The 14,094-nt window shown below is 38.2% G+C and overlaps 1 protein-coding gene across 2 annotated transcripts in view; it reads left to right on the top strand.

Moving 5' to 3' along the window:
* The first annotated feature begins 5,557 nt into the window (after positions 1 to 5,557).
* LOC132561907 (substance-P receptor-like) overlaps positions 5,558 to 14,094 on the top strand; it is a 53,581-nt gene continuing 45,044 nt past the window's right edge. For both annotated transcript variants that reach the window (XM_060226622.1, XM_060226619.1), the window contains exon 1: positions 5,558 to 5,655. The gene's annotated coding sequence lies outside the window, so the exon portion shown is untranslated. The remainder of the gene's footprint in view (positions 5,656 to 14,094) is intronic.

Genomic DNA, 14,094 nt, shown 5'->3' with positions numbered 1-14,094 from the left:
CCCATACTTACTGTATGTCAAGGTGTTGATCACTCCCATACTTACTGTATGTCAAGGTGTTGATCACTCCCATACTTACTGTATGTCAAGGTGTTGATCACTCCCATACTCACTGTATGTCTAGGTGTTGATCACTCCCATACTCACTGTATGTCAAGGTGTTGATCACTCCCATACTTACTGCATGTCAAGGTGTTGCTCACTCCCATACTTACTGCATGTCAAGGTGTTGCTCACTCCCATACTCACTGCATGTCAAGGTGTTGATCACTCCCATACTCACTGCATGTCAAGGTGTTGCTCACTCCCATACTCACTGCGTGTCAAGGTGTTGCTCACTCCCATACTCACTGCGTGTCAAGATGTTGCTCACTCCCATACGTACTGCGTGTCAAGGTGTTGCTCACTCCCATACTTACTGCTCACTCCCATACTTACTGCGTGTCAAGGTGTTGCTCACTCCCATACTTACTGCGTGTCAAGGTGTTGCTCACTCCCATACTTACTGCGTGTCAAGGTGTTGCTCACTCCCATACTTACTGTGTGTCAAGGTGTTGCTCACTCCCATACTTACTGTGTGTCAAGGTGTTGCTCACTCCCATACTTACTGTACGTCAAGGTGTTGCTCACTCCCATACTTACTGTATGTCAAGGTGTTGCTCACTCCCATACTTACTGTGTGTCAAGGTGTTGCTCACTCCCATACTTACTGTGTGTCAAGGTGTTGCTCACTCCCATACTTACTGTGTGTCAAGGTGTTGCTCACTCCCATACTTACTGTGTGTCAAGGTGTTGCTCACTCCCATACTTACTGTGTGTCAAGGTGTTGCTCACTCCCATACTTACTGTGTGTCAAGGTGTTGCTCACTCCCATACTTACTGTACGTAAAGGTGTTGCTCACTCCCATACTTACTGTACGTCAAGGTGTTGCTCACTCCCATACTTACTGTACGTCAAGGTGTTGCTCACTCCCATACTTACTGTATGTCAAGGTGTTGCTCACTCCCATACTTACTGTATGTGTTGCTCACTCCCATACTTACTGCGTGTCAAGGTGTTGCTCACTCCCATACTTACTGTATGTCAAGGTGTTGCTCACTCTAGTCCCAGTCACATATTAACTACATAACTTAGATAGTTCAGGTAAAGGTTACGATATCAGTCGGTATAAGAGGTTACAGCAAATTCCACCAAGTGTTATGTTTTGATAAATTACGGTACTAGGAAAACTGTGATAACCCAAGCGTAATATTCCTAACGCTGTTTGCTTAGTTACAACTCTTTAATAGTTTGGTCGCACGAATATCGCCCGCTCGAGATAAAGCAGTATTGGTGTTTATGACTCGTGAAATAAAAAATGATGTTCAGTTATAATGGTATAGTTTATGTTCATTGGAAGAATAAAAATTGAAATGTAAATTCTTGAGATATTGAAACATGTCGCATATTTTCTTTTTTTTTTCTTTCAGTTTTTCTACTGCCCTCCCCCCCCCCCCCCTTCACCCTATGGCACTAAACTTCCACCTGTTAAATTATTGTTTACCGTGGAAGTAAAAGAACAACATATGCTGTGCAGATATAAACATGACAGAACAAAGATAGACAGTTTTGGCTTAGCCCTATTTGTGTTTCACCCAATGTTGTAAACAAACGACATGCATGCTGCAATCATTTCGTTTGTATTACATAAAAGTTTATTGCGGTTCTTGAAAGCGTTCTGTGCATCACATTTACTACATCTGTTTCATTCTGGTTTTTATCATTTGCAGTGGGGTTTTTTTTATTTATTTATGTAAAAGGAGTTTTCTGGCGCACTAAATTAGTGGTTTCGAGAGAACGAACCTACCAGATTGCTATCGTTGTGAACCATGCCCTTTGACTAGAAATAGCATTCAGATATTTAGTTCAGTGTTTATATTAGAAATTATACCATTATTCAAAAATACAGTTTGATTATACTCCTCTTGACCAGAAGTCAATGTCTCTAGGGTCTGTTCTTTTACTGTTCAAGAAATACTAGTTTTCGCTTCAAATAAAGATTTTTCGATGTACACTTTAACTGAACAGAGAGAATACTACAAACTTGAAATGATGAATTCAGCTTTAGGCATAAATGTTTCAGCTGGTCATAGAGGTTGGGGATGTGAAATTGAATGAATATGTATGAGACAATTATTCGCTATTGCGATGCCAATTGGAATTCTTTTGAAATTTCGAAATCATTTTACGCAAATTGCAGATTACAGGGGCTGGAGGATTTCCCCATCTATAATTTGGCATTACTATCGATTAATTTTGATGTGCCCCAGTCCTCTCTTGGGTTGTATGTCCTTTGCCTTGTTGGCGAATCTAGAATGAAGAAATGGTTGCATGATGCAGTTCAGTAACTTATTTGGGTATACCGTATCTAATTGTTGATTTGTTTTGAAAGGTACTACTCGTTTCTAAGTCTTTTGTACATTATTTTCCAAACTGTGTAACTATTAGTCTCATTATTTCCGCGAGTCAACTTTTACTGTCTATTTAGAATACCCCTGTTTACCCATGCCCGACTATCTCTCTGTGAACAAATTATCAACTGTTATGTTCTTGTCTTGAAAATAGACATGGAGATGAATAGACACATTGACCAGTATAGAAGTATGCCTTTTTCCTAGAAAAAAAAGTGTGAAAATTTATCGGTGTCAGTGTCAGTGTCAGATGTATTAAGCTTATTGATTGGTTTTGAGGAGTTCACACAACATTTTAATAGGTTATAACCTTCAGAGATGACTGAGCGATGAATAACTTAAGAAAATGAACTTAAGAAGTGGGGTATTTACAAGTCGTTTACCTAAAAATCATCTCATTTTCTTTATTTATAAACAGGCCCTATATCAAGCATCGTCTTTGTCCGCCATTTTCATTTACGATAGAAATGTCGCTTTTATTACCATAGCAACAATAGAGTTCATAACTCATTTACATATTCATACATCCTTGATGATATCGCTCTCCTGAAATTAGCTCATGATCTTCTTGGATCATCAGTGACGTCACAATATTGATCACCTGACCGGAAATTCCAGAGATACGATTAATTACAGAATTTAACACCTACACTTTTACTTGTAATCAATAACTGTGTGAAACGGATGACATAATTTCATGTCTTCAGGAAAAATCGCGACACGTTAAAATGTAAACATATTAAGCCTTTAAGACAAATATCGTGTAGTAATTGTGGTAGTTTTCACACAGATATCTAATCAATACAGTTTTGAACTACATGGCAATCACGTGATATCTTATGTGATATTTCACTGACGAGTCCGAAGATATATTTTACAAAAGCCATACAAATGAGCAGTTATTTTCAATACAAATTTAGAATAAGGCACATTAGAGACATACAACGGAATAAACTGCACTATACAGCTGTTTTGTCCATCTAGGACTCATCAGTGATGCTATGGACCTATATTTTAAAACCTATGTGTGGTGATTTAGAAAAAAGAAAAGAATACAAAAATAAATAAAAGTCAAAATCTGAATGGGGTTGTGCACAAGCCTTATATTTCAATTATATTTCATTTTTTCCAGATATCCGAAACGTGATGTGTATATATTGAACCATTGCACTATTCCAATTAATTAAAACGTGACAGTTTACGGCAAACCTCAGGGGACTTCGAGACCACCGGCAGTGCCTTCCACCTGTAATCTGGTATACATTAAAAAAAAAAAAAAAACACACACACACACAATTGAAGGACGAAACAGTTGTATGATGCAGTTTAATCATTCATTTCTATTGCATCTTAATCTTAAATATTGAAAGGTGCTATTTACTTCTGGTACTAGTTAGTACTTCGAGGTGTACGATGTAAATGATCGATTCTATTCATGAAGACATGCTTACCGTGGCTGCTTTAACTGGAGATACGAAGACATCTCCGACAATCGATCAGCCTTTTTTCTCTGTTAACATTTACCAGTTTGGAGACCTGTTAGGGAGCTTGATTCAGCGAGCCTGTGTCTAAGTCTGTATCAGTACTGCAATTACCTTATATAGCTAATGTTATTAGGACAAACTTAAAATCACCGCACGTCCTTTACCGATGTCACTTATACGGCGTCAGTCTGACTAAGGTAAGTCAAACACATTATACATATGCAAGCCTCACTGTTAACGCAGACACTTTTAAAAGTGTTCCGAAAAAAGGAGATTGTTTACATAAATATTTGGGTTATATGGAACTACAGCTCGTGTATGTGTGTTCTCACCGTGTGACGAAACAGTTGCATGTGCATTAGGATACCACGCAGTAAGAACACGTGTACTTTGGAACAAAATGGTTGGTTGAATACAGCTCAGTTGACATAATTACATAACTAGCGGTTATTAAGTATTGTATTTCTTTAACTCGTGTCAATGGTTTTTTTTTTTCAAAAGTTACAAAAATAAACAAAACAACCATAAGTTTGTGAGACCTGTTTCTACTACAATATAAAAGCTGTTTCGAGGATAAATTTGTTTATGACATTAGGTAGGGCGTAATGATATGATCTGTAGTGAAATACCGCTAATTAGCGTGCAAAATTGACAATTTCAGAAATACATACGCGTGGAAATATAATCCGTTACAAATTATGCAAAGTAGTGAGTTGGATTTAAGCAATAAATGATAGAATGCTCCAAGTAAAAATCAAATTATTACAAAAAACAATCGTAGACTACTTATTGCGCGTTTATATTTATAAACAACAGCACGTTTACACAATAGCCTGAGAGTGAGTTTACAGAGGGTATTGTGGTAGAAATCGCGTGCTATGTGTGTACTGATAATGTGACGTCATAGCTACATAGGATACAAAGAGTTTTCTGTTTTACATGCAGATTGTGTCATCCAACTTCTTAAGTACACCACACAACGAACAGTTTCCGTTCACATCCAGTCATTGACAGAAAAAAACATCGTGGCTTCATGTAAGTGACGTCACATGTAATGCATAAAACACTATAACAGTCACGTGATGTACATTTAATGTATGACGTCATTTTTAATGGATACCGCACAATGTCTTTGAAATGATTGTCGTACGGTAAGTGTGCTTCAAAATAACACTCTTTATTTGTGACGTTACATATTTGATAGGTGTCACGTTTTGACTCTTACTCGTTTGACGTCATATTGTGTCGTATTGGACACCACTGAGTGATTTTTACCTGCGTACTCGGTTTGTTGAAATTAAACTGACCAGGACAGGATTAAGATATGCTATACTGTGATACTGGAATTTGATACAGCTCTGAATAGAATCCCATGCAGTGATGACTAATGCGTACACTCGTCGTAAAACATTACGCTGCCTACGATACTCCCCAGCCAGTAGGCGTTACTCGCCTCGTGAACCTACAGTGCATGGTGTCCCACTTAGTGGTCTCTGTGGTACTGACTAATCACGATTAAGAACAGACGATATGTCGTTTTACGCTTAAATGTTTTTCAATGTAAAACGGAAGTTGTTCGGAACACATGTACAGGAGCTGCACTGTGGCTGTGTAGATTTGTATACAAGTCGTTAAACACTTGGAATTAATGTTGTTGTGGTGAACTATTCTTTAAAGGATTTTAAACTGAAGTGAAACCGACACATTCCTGACCTGGCCGGTAGGTAAAGCAGACGAGGCGCTGTTCAACATTGAGTATGATCAGTTTATTTATATATGTAAATTAGACGTGTTTATTACCGACATTTTCTGTATATATCAGCTCTGACTGTCATATCTCTAGAGTATTGGGCGTACTCCGTCGTTGTAATAATGTTTTCTTTTGTAATTGTAAGTGTTCCGGTATATGGGTACCCGACAGGCCTACGCTCTCATTTAGACACTTCGGTCCTTTCTCTATTGATCGACGTTGTTTACTAATGCCCCTACTATGTTAGTATCTGTTTCTTGTCTTATAAACAAAATACGTACACGCGTGTAGCTTGCCATACATGTAAATGTTCAGTGCGAGTATATTGTGTACCCGGCGTTTGGCTGTTTACAACCACACATATATAAGCAGATGGCATAAATCTGGGTACGTGTTCGTATTCAACGGATATACCACAGGTGTGTTTTGGATCCCAGAAGGGAACGATTACGTCAGAGCAGAAAGTAATGAGGTTATGTCTCGGTCCTGAAACGCCAGGCCCCGGTGGTAGTGCCCTGTAGTGTTTGCATTGACACAGTAAAATAGGGGCTTATTCTATTTGTCTAGCTTACGCAATGCTTTTAAAGAGCTGACTGATTTTCTTTTGATCACACGACCTTTCCACACCAACACAGCATATATGTTGTCGAGACATTATGTATCGTTATAGTCCGGGGTAATAATTGAATGCTTGGCATATTGTCTGATGATTGATTTACGCTGGCGCCCATCAGTATCTCCAATTGTCTATTTATAATACTGCTTGTGTCTTTGTCACCTATTAAGCTATGAACAGTGTAAAGAGTTGCAGCCTTCTTTCCTAATTTCTGTTATATGCACGGTGAAAAATAGTGAACGGAAATTCTGGCTGATGTGTAGTGTTTTATATCAATAACTTAAAATGAGGGACAGACTAATAGTGTGCTTCCATTAATAATTTATAAGATGTAGGTTACGGCAAATATTGCACGATAAAAATGAATAATGATATTTCAAAATTCATGACAAATTTTAAAATTCTATAATGAAAATAAAAATAAAATCTTACAGACATAAAAAAGGCTGCAAGTTTACATCAATTTTGAGCAAAACATAAAAAAAAATACTGTTTACAATGTATTTAGATATCTGTCCTCGTTATTCGTAACCGAGCGTGTTATCTCGTCATTGGATTGTATATAAAATACTAAAAAATATGTACAAGTGCAACGTTCAAGTAAAATGTGCATATTGAGCCATACACTGTAGTGTTAGGTAGTCACGTTACTGTCGTAAGCCTCAGTTATGACACAAGTGCTTCACATTATCCGCTCAGAGACTGGAGGTAGGATTTGAGTTGTCAGACAGGATACCAATATCTTTTAAAAGTGTTAAATATTTAAAATATGTACCGTGCTCTACCCCAACCTGGAATGCCCGCCGACTGTGGACGAGATTTAATTGTTACAACCACCACAGTAGTGAGTAGTGTTGTGTTTATGACACAGCTGTCGCTACAATCTCGGTCGGGTGTTGAATGCTTACACTAAGCTCAACAGAGGTATACTTAGTGATGTATGCTGTGGAGGATCAGAGGACATGTATTAAAAGGATATCTTTAGGTCAATATGTAGGTCATTCAGAATGAAGACAAAATATGATTATATTTTCATTTTTATGAAAATAAACCTGATACATAAAATTACAGTACATGAATTGAAGATGTTATCAGCTTTTGTTATGCGATTGAATTTCTACTCCCTGCCAAATCTTAGAAGTTGACAGATATGACAATAGTTTATTCATGTGAAAAATTAACAGAATAGACAGAAAAAATAAATGTTCTCTAGATAGAGAGAAGATGGAAGGAAACATGAAATCGATCCCATGTCCTCTATGCCCAGAAAAAATCCCCACCAAGCCACTACCGACTTTGGCCGATGCTCTTCCAACATATCAAATCCTTCATTTAAAATCTCGTAAGTAAACACACCATACTAGAAACGTGAAATGGTGAAATTTATGGTTTAATTTGACTGTGGTAAAACGTCAAGATTTCGATCTATTTATATCCGTATAAAATGTATAGTGAAAGGTTAATGACTATTGTAAGGTATTCAGTTTTAATGGGACTAATTACAGGACTATCCAAGATGTACTATGTATTTAAGTGTCCTCGCAGGTGCTTTCTTTTTAGTACAATTACAATGATTTTAACATGTATTCTTTTCCATTGACATTTGGATCCGATAGGGATCGAACCTAGGACCTCTGGATTTTACTGGGGTTACAGATATACTACCCATACAGGAAAGAATTCGTCTCGAGTCGTTTCATGACAGTTGTTAGCAAAGTTTGAAGAAGCAAGGCAAATAATCATACATGGGGGCTGATGTAACATTTTCTTTTCAACGCCCCCTATCAGGGATCGAACCCGGGACCTCTGAGTTAGAAGTCGACTAATACTCCACCGATTTAGCTAAAAGAAAGTTCTACCTAGTGGGGTCGGTAGAATGTGATACATCAGAAATTCACATTGAAGGCATGACTCTCGGTGATATTACTTAATTTTTATAGCTCAAGCGTAGAGATAATTATTTACAGAAGAGGGGAATGCACATAGCAGATGTCTGTTCATTTCCCCTTCTCCTGTTACATAATTTCAAGATTTCAAATTGTAAGAAGATGTTTCTCTGTTGAAAGTTTCACCAGCATCCCAAGATTTGAACGTCAGAAATTCTTTTGAAAAGATGAAAGAACTCCCCTAAATATCCCAGAATTATCCCTGATATCGTTTATTTACCATTCGTGCTAGACGGCGTAATATTAGCAGCAAAGGAACAGATGTCAAGTACTATAGATGTTTTTTTACGTATGTTGTGTGATCTTGGCGCGAGAGGCTAAATGTGACCTCCAGTCTAAACCCATATCTGCTTATAAATCAGTTTCGACGTGCACAGAGAGGGACTGGGTTTTTTTTTTATACATAATGGCGATCTGATCTTGCTGTTTAAATGGTGATTTGGTGCGTTAAATTAATTGGCCAACAGCTAGCTGTTATATTGCACAAAGAATTTTACTTTAAAAAAAGACATAATATAATTTTTACTAAAACATCTTTTTTTCATTATCATGGACTGGTTATTTCTGAGTGACGACATAACGTCCGTTACCTGACCTTGTGGCCACGGTAACCCTGTGCCATTGAACAAAACATTTATTTTCTTAGTTAAACATCCTTCCAAGTTTAAAAAAGTCATTGTCATGTAGCCTGGATCCTAGAAACTTTTTCATAATAAATGCAAAATGCGATTTTAGATACTACTTAATATCAGTTATGGACCATTTATAATGGACATCACTGGCTCGTGATACAGGAACAAAAGGTTAGATTACCTTTATCATAGTCAGCACAAGTCGATACGTTCCAAGTCTCGTACTAACTCTCGTCTATCGAGATAAGTACACTGAGGAACCACTTTATAGGATCTGCATTGCAGCAACCATATCTCCTGTACTGATTCGTAAGCACCTCGCGTCATCGTTCGTTTTGTAGTATGATTTAACGCTCTAGTGAATCCCTTTTCCAGTTATGCAAGAATGTCGTAACTTCAAGACATTATCGTGTACAAATGATCAATCGATTAGGTCTGAAGAAAAGGTCGCTAAAGAGAAAAAATATGTACGAAAGATATTGGTCATCTCCGTAAATGCTACAGATACAATTAGATGTATCTATGAGTCTACAAAGATACTGACCAATCGATCGCAGTAAACAACTTACGTCTACACAACTTCATACATTACTGAATCGGACCCATGTTCTCGTCCGACCGTCTTCATCTAAAATATGTACAGATCTAAGACTTTTTGTTGGTAATTTAATTGGATAGTAACACCATTCATGTAAAGTTTAGAATGTATAGATAAACAGCCGTAACATTTTTACGTTAAACATAAATAATCATTCAACGATTCATCCATATTACACTTACATACATCAACATTTAGGACGGGACAAGTACCTTAATACGTATAAAGGTCCTTTTCCAGAAGAGGTAGTTGTTATCATGCTATTTTACCTGTTGTGATTATAACTTTTCATTTGTGTTATGAAAGTATGTCTTCAAACTTTTCATTTGTGTTATGAAAGTATGTCTTCAAATGTTTCTAACATGTTTTTGGGATTGATAATTAATTCACGTTGATAGGGGAAAATGACATCTCTACACCGGAAGAGCTAGCTCCATTCCCGGAGAATCATTTTACTCTACTCCAGGAGAGTAAGCCCCACTCCAGGAGAGTAAGCTCTACTCCGTGAGAGTAAGCTTCACTCCGGGAGAGTAAGCTCTACTCTGTGAGATTAAGCTTCACTCCGGGAGAGTAAGCTCTACTCTGTGAGATTAAGCTTCACTCCGGGAGAGTAAGCTCTACTCCGTGAGAGTAAGCTTCACTCCGTGAGAGTAAGCTTCACTCCGGGAGAGTAAGCTCTACTCCGTGAGAGTAAGCTTCACTCCGTGAGAGTAAGCTTCACTCCGGGAGAGTAAGCTCTACTCCGTGAGAGTAAGCTTCACTCCGTGAGAGTAAGCCCCACTCCAGGAGAGTAAGCTCTACTCCGTGAGAGTAAGCTTCACTCCGGGAGAGTTATCTCTACTACGGGAGACTTTACTCTATTCCGGGAGAGTTATCTCTACTACGGGAGACTTTGCTCTACTTCGGGAAAGTTAGCTTCACTCCGGGAGAGTTGGCTTCACTCTGGGATATTTAGCTCCACTCCGGGAGAGGGTGTACTCCGGAAGGGGCTATACTCCGGGAGAGGGTCTACTCCGGGAGAGGGTGTACTCGGAGAGAGGCTTTACTCCGGGAGAGGGTGTACTCCGGGAGGGGCTATACTCCGGGAGAGGGTCTACTCCGGGAGAGCTAACTCCTTCTGATTGGATCGCTGTCAAGAAGTCTAGTGTTAGGAATTAAACATATACCCCTTCGGAAATATTTATCTGTACTGGAACGTCTCTTCAACAAATTCCCTCAATCTGCAGCACACCTAAAACAACCTGTACATGAGATATGCTTGGTTGTACTCGATTTCGGACTTCCTGTCTTGCATAATGCAAACATTTATCCATTAATGCTTAATGCTAGCTTATATGACACACAAACCTCCGTCTTATCAGAACTAGCACCTTCTCGATGGTATTGAGATCACACAGACCTCCTCATGATAATAGGCATCACTAATACGTGTGTACCGAGACCGATAACTCCTGTCAACAGTCAATCACATATTTAAATATCGCCCTGCTAACTCCCCCGCTTAGAAGTGTTAGATTACGATGTCCTTCATGACCCCGCCATGAGGAAGCATGACATCACACTACAGATTGGCGTATATTTCAATATACCGTTGTGAAGGTGATTGGGCCCTCGTGCGCGGGTCACTGACCCGTATGATGGTCGGAGACGGTACATATATAATTTATCACAGATGTACAACACAGAGTGTAAGCACGGACATAAATATATCTTAGTCAGTGGTATAAATATCACTTGTATCAAATGAAACCTTGTTAGATAACATAGCCCCGCGGATGAGTTTAAGCGGAACTGAGGGTTTCCGGACACCCACAGCCGCATCAATAATCTAGCCAATTTAAGAATCGATTCGTCAGTGTGTTTTCACTGCTGAAGCCCATCTCCGCCACACCCATATCCAACTCGTCATTTAATGTAAATTCTGAGGTGATAAAACCTTACATAAGTTACATAAAAGTTCTCTAAAACCACATTTTGTGTAATTCATTGAAATGAAACTGCGATATTACGAGTTTTGGCACTCAGAGCCTTCAAATATCCCATAGCACATTTCGCTAACACACATTACGCAATTAATTCAGGGAGAGAGAATTATTTTGACTCATTTCCCATAAATCAAAACAAATATTGATTAGTCTCCATTTGGAATTTGTACGTTAATTTCATTTTTCATTAGTTTGACTGAACAATGGGAATTTTGCAAGAATAATTTCCTGTGCAAAATGTTAAAACTCAGCCTTACCAGTGTTGTTGGGTAACGTATCGTTAAATATTGCCATATATTTCGAATTAAATGGGCGTTTTTGAAAAACCTACTACACTGCACGGGGCCTATTTATTTGACTTACAACGAAAGGAATGTTTATAAAGGAATTTAGTGATAGAATTTTTCATTATTTAAATGTCTGTGTTGGTGAAAACTCTCTCGTATCAAGCAGATGTACGTACATTACTATATTTTTATAAGTTTTAATGATATTGACTGTTGAGTGAAAACTGCCCCCTGAAATGTTAACTTAAATCATGATTACTTCTGGGCAATACCGAACTTCCGGTTTGCGTACCATAGCCGTCACGATATCTAATCCAGTCTTGTAACCTTGTCCTCAAGTTCTCCATATAACTCCAATTTTGATCCATGTCTCTTTCATGTTGACCAGAAAACCCAATTTTACTTCTCCCACAAAACGAAGAATCATACTGGGAAAGAACAATCCTTACACGTGTATGACAAGTATGCTCCGCACATATTAGTAGTCGTTACATTGAGCTGACGGTGCCGGCCTTCAGTTGTTATGGAAACGGTGGCCAAAATTCAACATTTAAAAACTATCTTTATCACAAGCCTTCGAAGTGTTATCAAGTTACATTAATAATCTTTTTCAGACTGGAGGCACATAAGGAGGTCGTAATCTGACATTAACCGTAGTATATGTAAAAAGCTCACGTTACACCGCCTGTGATATTATCAAGTCCGGTCCTACTCCGACCCTCACGGTCGAAGATGAGTTCGATACAAACTGCGCAATCTAGAATAAGTCGTGCATTGTACATCGCATGGGTGAGATTAATACGCATTAGTGATTTAAAAATTCCCGACAGTTATTCCTGCCTTCTGGACTCCAGTGTTCACAGAACAGAACTAAACCGCTCGATATAGCTAAACGGTATACTGACATGAAAAATTGTCGATTAAACAGATATTTAAGATGATGGTAAACGATTACAGTGATAGATGGTGGCAGTATCCCGCAATATCTTTCTACAAACTATTTCTGGATTAGGGCGATAGAAACACACCTGCCCTTCTCAGTCTCTCTGTATTTTACCTTGATTTTCCTGTGATCTATTTATGGAAATTGCTGTTAATGATCTTACCAATCTCCCTGTTGCATGAATATATTAGAATTAAATAGGCGAGATGACTTTCGTTTCAAGCGTAAGGGCAAATAGCGCACGTGTAACTCGCGTGATGTATTGTAAACGCAATGTGGTAAAGCGTTGCCGATGAATCTCGGCATGGTCTCGTATGTTACTACATAGATAAATGAAATTTATTGAGCTCGCGAAAACAAAAGTCGGTAAAATGTCAATAGCTACAGTATATATATCGCGCTAGGTCTGTGTTGCGAGTCTTTTGTACATTCTTCCGGATTTCAGGTGGTAGACATTGCTGGACGACTTTAAAGTTCCCAAGATTTGCCGTAACCTGCATCCACCGCTATGATTTATTCGATAGAAACACGATTCAGATTATAAACACGTACGCGACATTGTTCTAAAACGATCTGATACATAAATATTAGATTTACGTTTAGATTTTGACTTTTCTTTTGATATTTAAGCCCCTAGCATCACTGACGAGACGTAGACGGGCGGAACAGCCGTATGATGCAGTTTAATTCATTATTTGGCTCTACTGTATCTAACTCTATTAAAAGACGCTATTCACTTATTTGTATGAATCCGATTTTGTTCCTCCCTTCAACCATTGCTGTGAATAACTCAGTACGACCGAACTTCGCCATAGAACTGTTCCGGTTTTTCAGTCTTTTGGAATTATCAGAGACCAATGATTTCGTGACATTGCACTATGATTTACATACCTAGTCACTTGAGGTTTATCATATCATTAATGTTGACAATTTCAACGACTGTTGATGTTTTCCCTTTTCTCAAATTTCTACCAACTTTCTCTTGTAGCAATGTTTTTAACAGAGTCGACAAGACTTATAAAGATAATGAATTATATTGATATATTGTTTTATTATCCCTTTTTTCTGTTTAATATCAAACTTTACCAAAAAAGAAAAGGTTTTATGCTCTGTTCATTTCTGAGGCGCCGAAACATTTCATTTTTTTCAAACAGGCATCTCGCCAAGAACGATACTATTAAGTGGAAGACGCACTGATATCCAAACAGGCGTTGCACATCGTTACAATCCTTTATCAAAATACTGGACCATGTAGGATGCGTTACTGTGATGTCATTATGTGATTATAATGCTTTTGGCTCCATCACTAAATTTACGTATCCGTGATGACACAGGGTACGCCCACTGAGGTTAGCGCGTGTCCCAAAGCAAAAATTGACGCCACACATGACTTGTCTCTTAA

Source organism: Ylistrum balloti, unplaced genomic scaffold (genome assembly GCF_031769215.1).
Source record: "Ylistrum balloti isolate Yb309-2 unplaced genomic scaffold, AGI_CSIRO_Ybal_v1 Utg371306, whole genome shotgun sequence".
Lineage (NCBI taxonomy): Eukaryota > Metazoa > Mollusca > Bivalvia > Pectinida > Pectinidae > Ylistrum > Ylistrum balloti.
The sequence above is the reverse complement of the archived record's forward strand: the minus strand, read 5'-3'. Positions and strand labels throughout refer to the sequence as shown.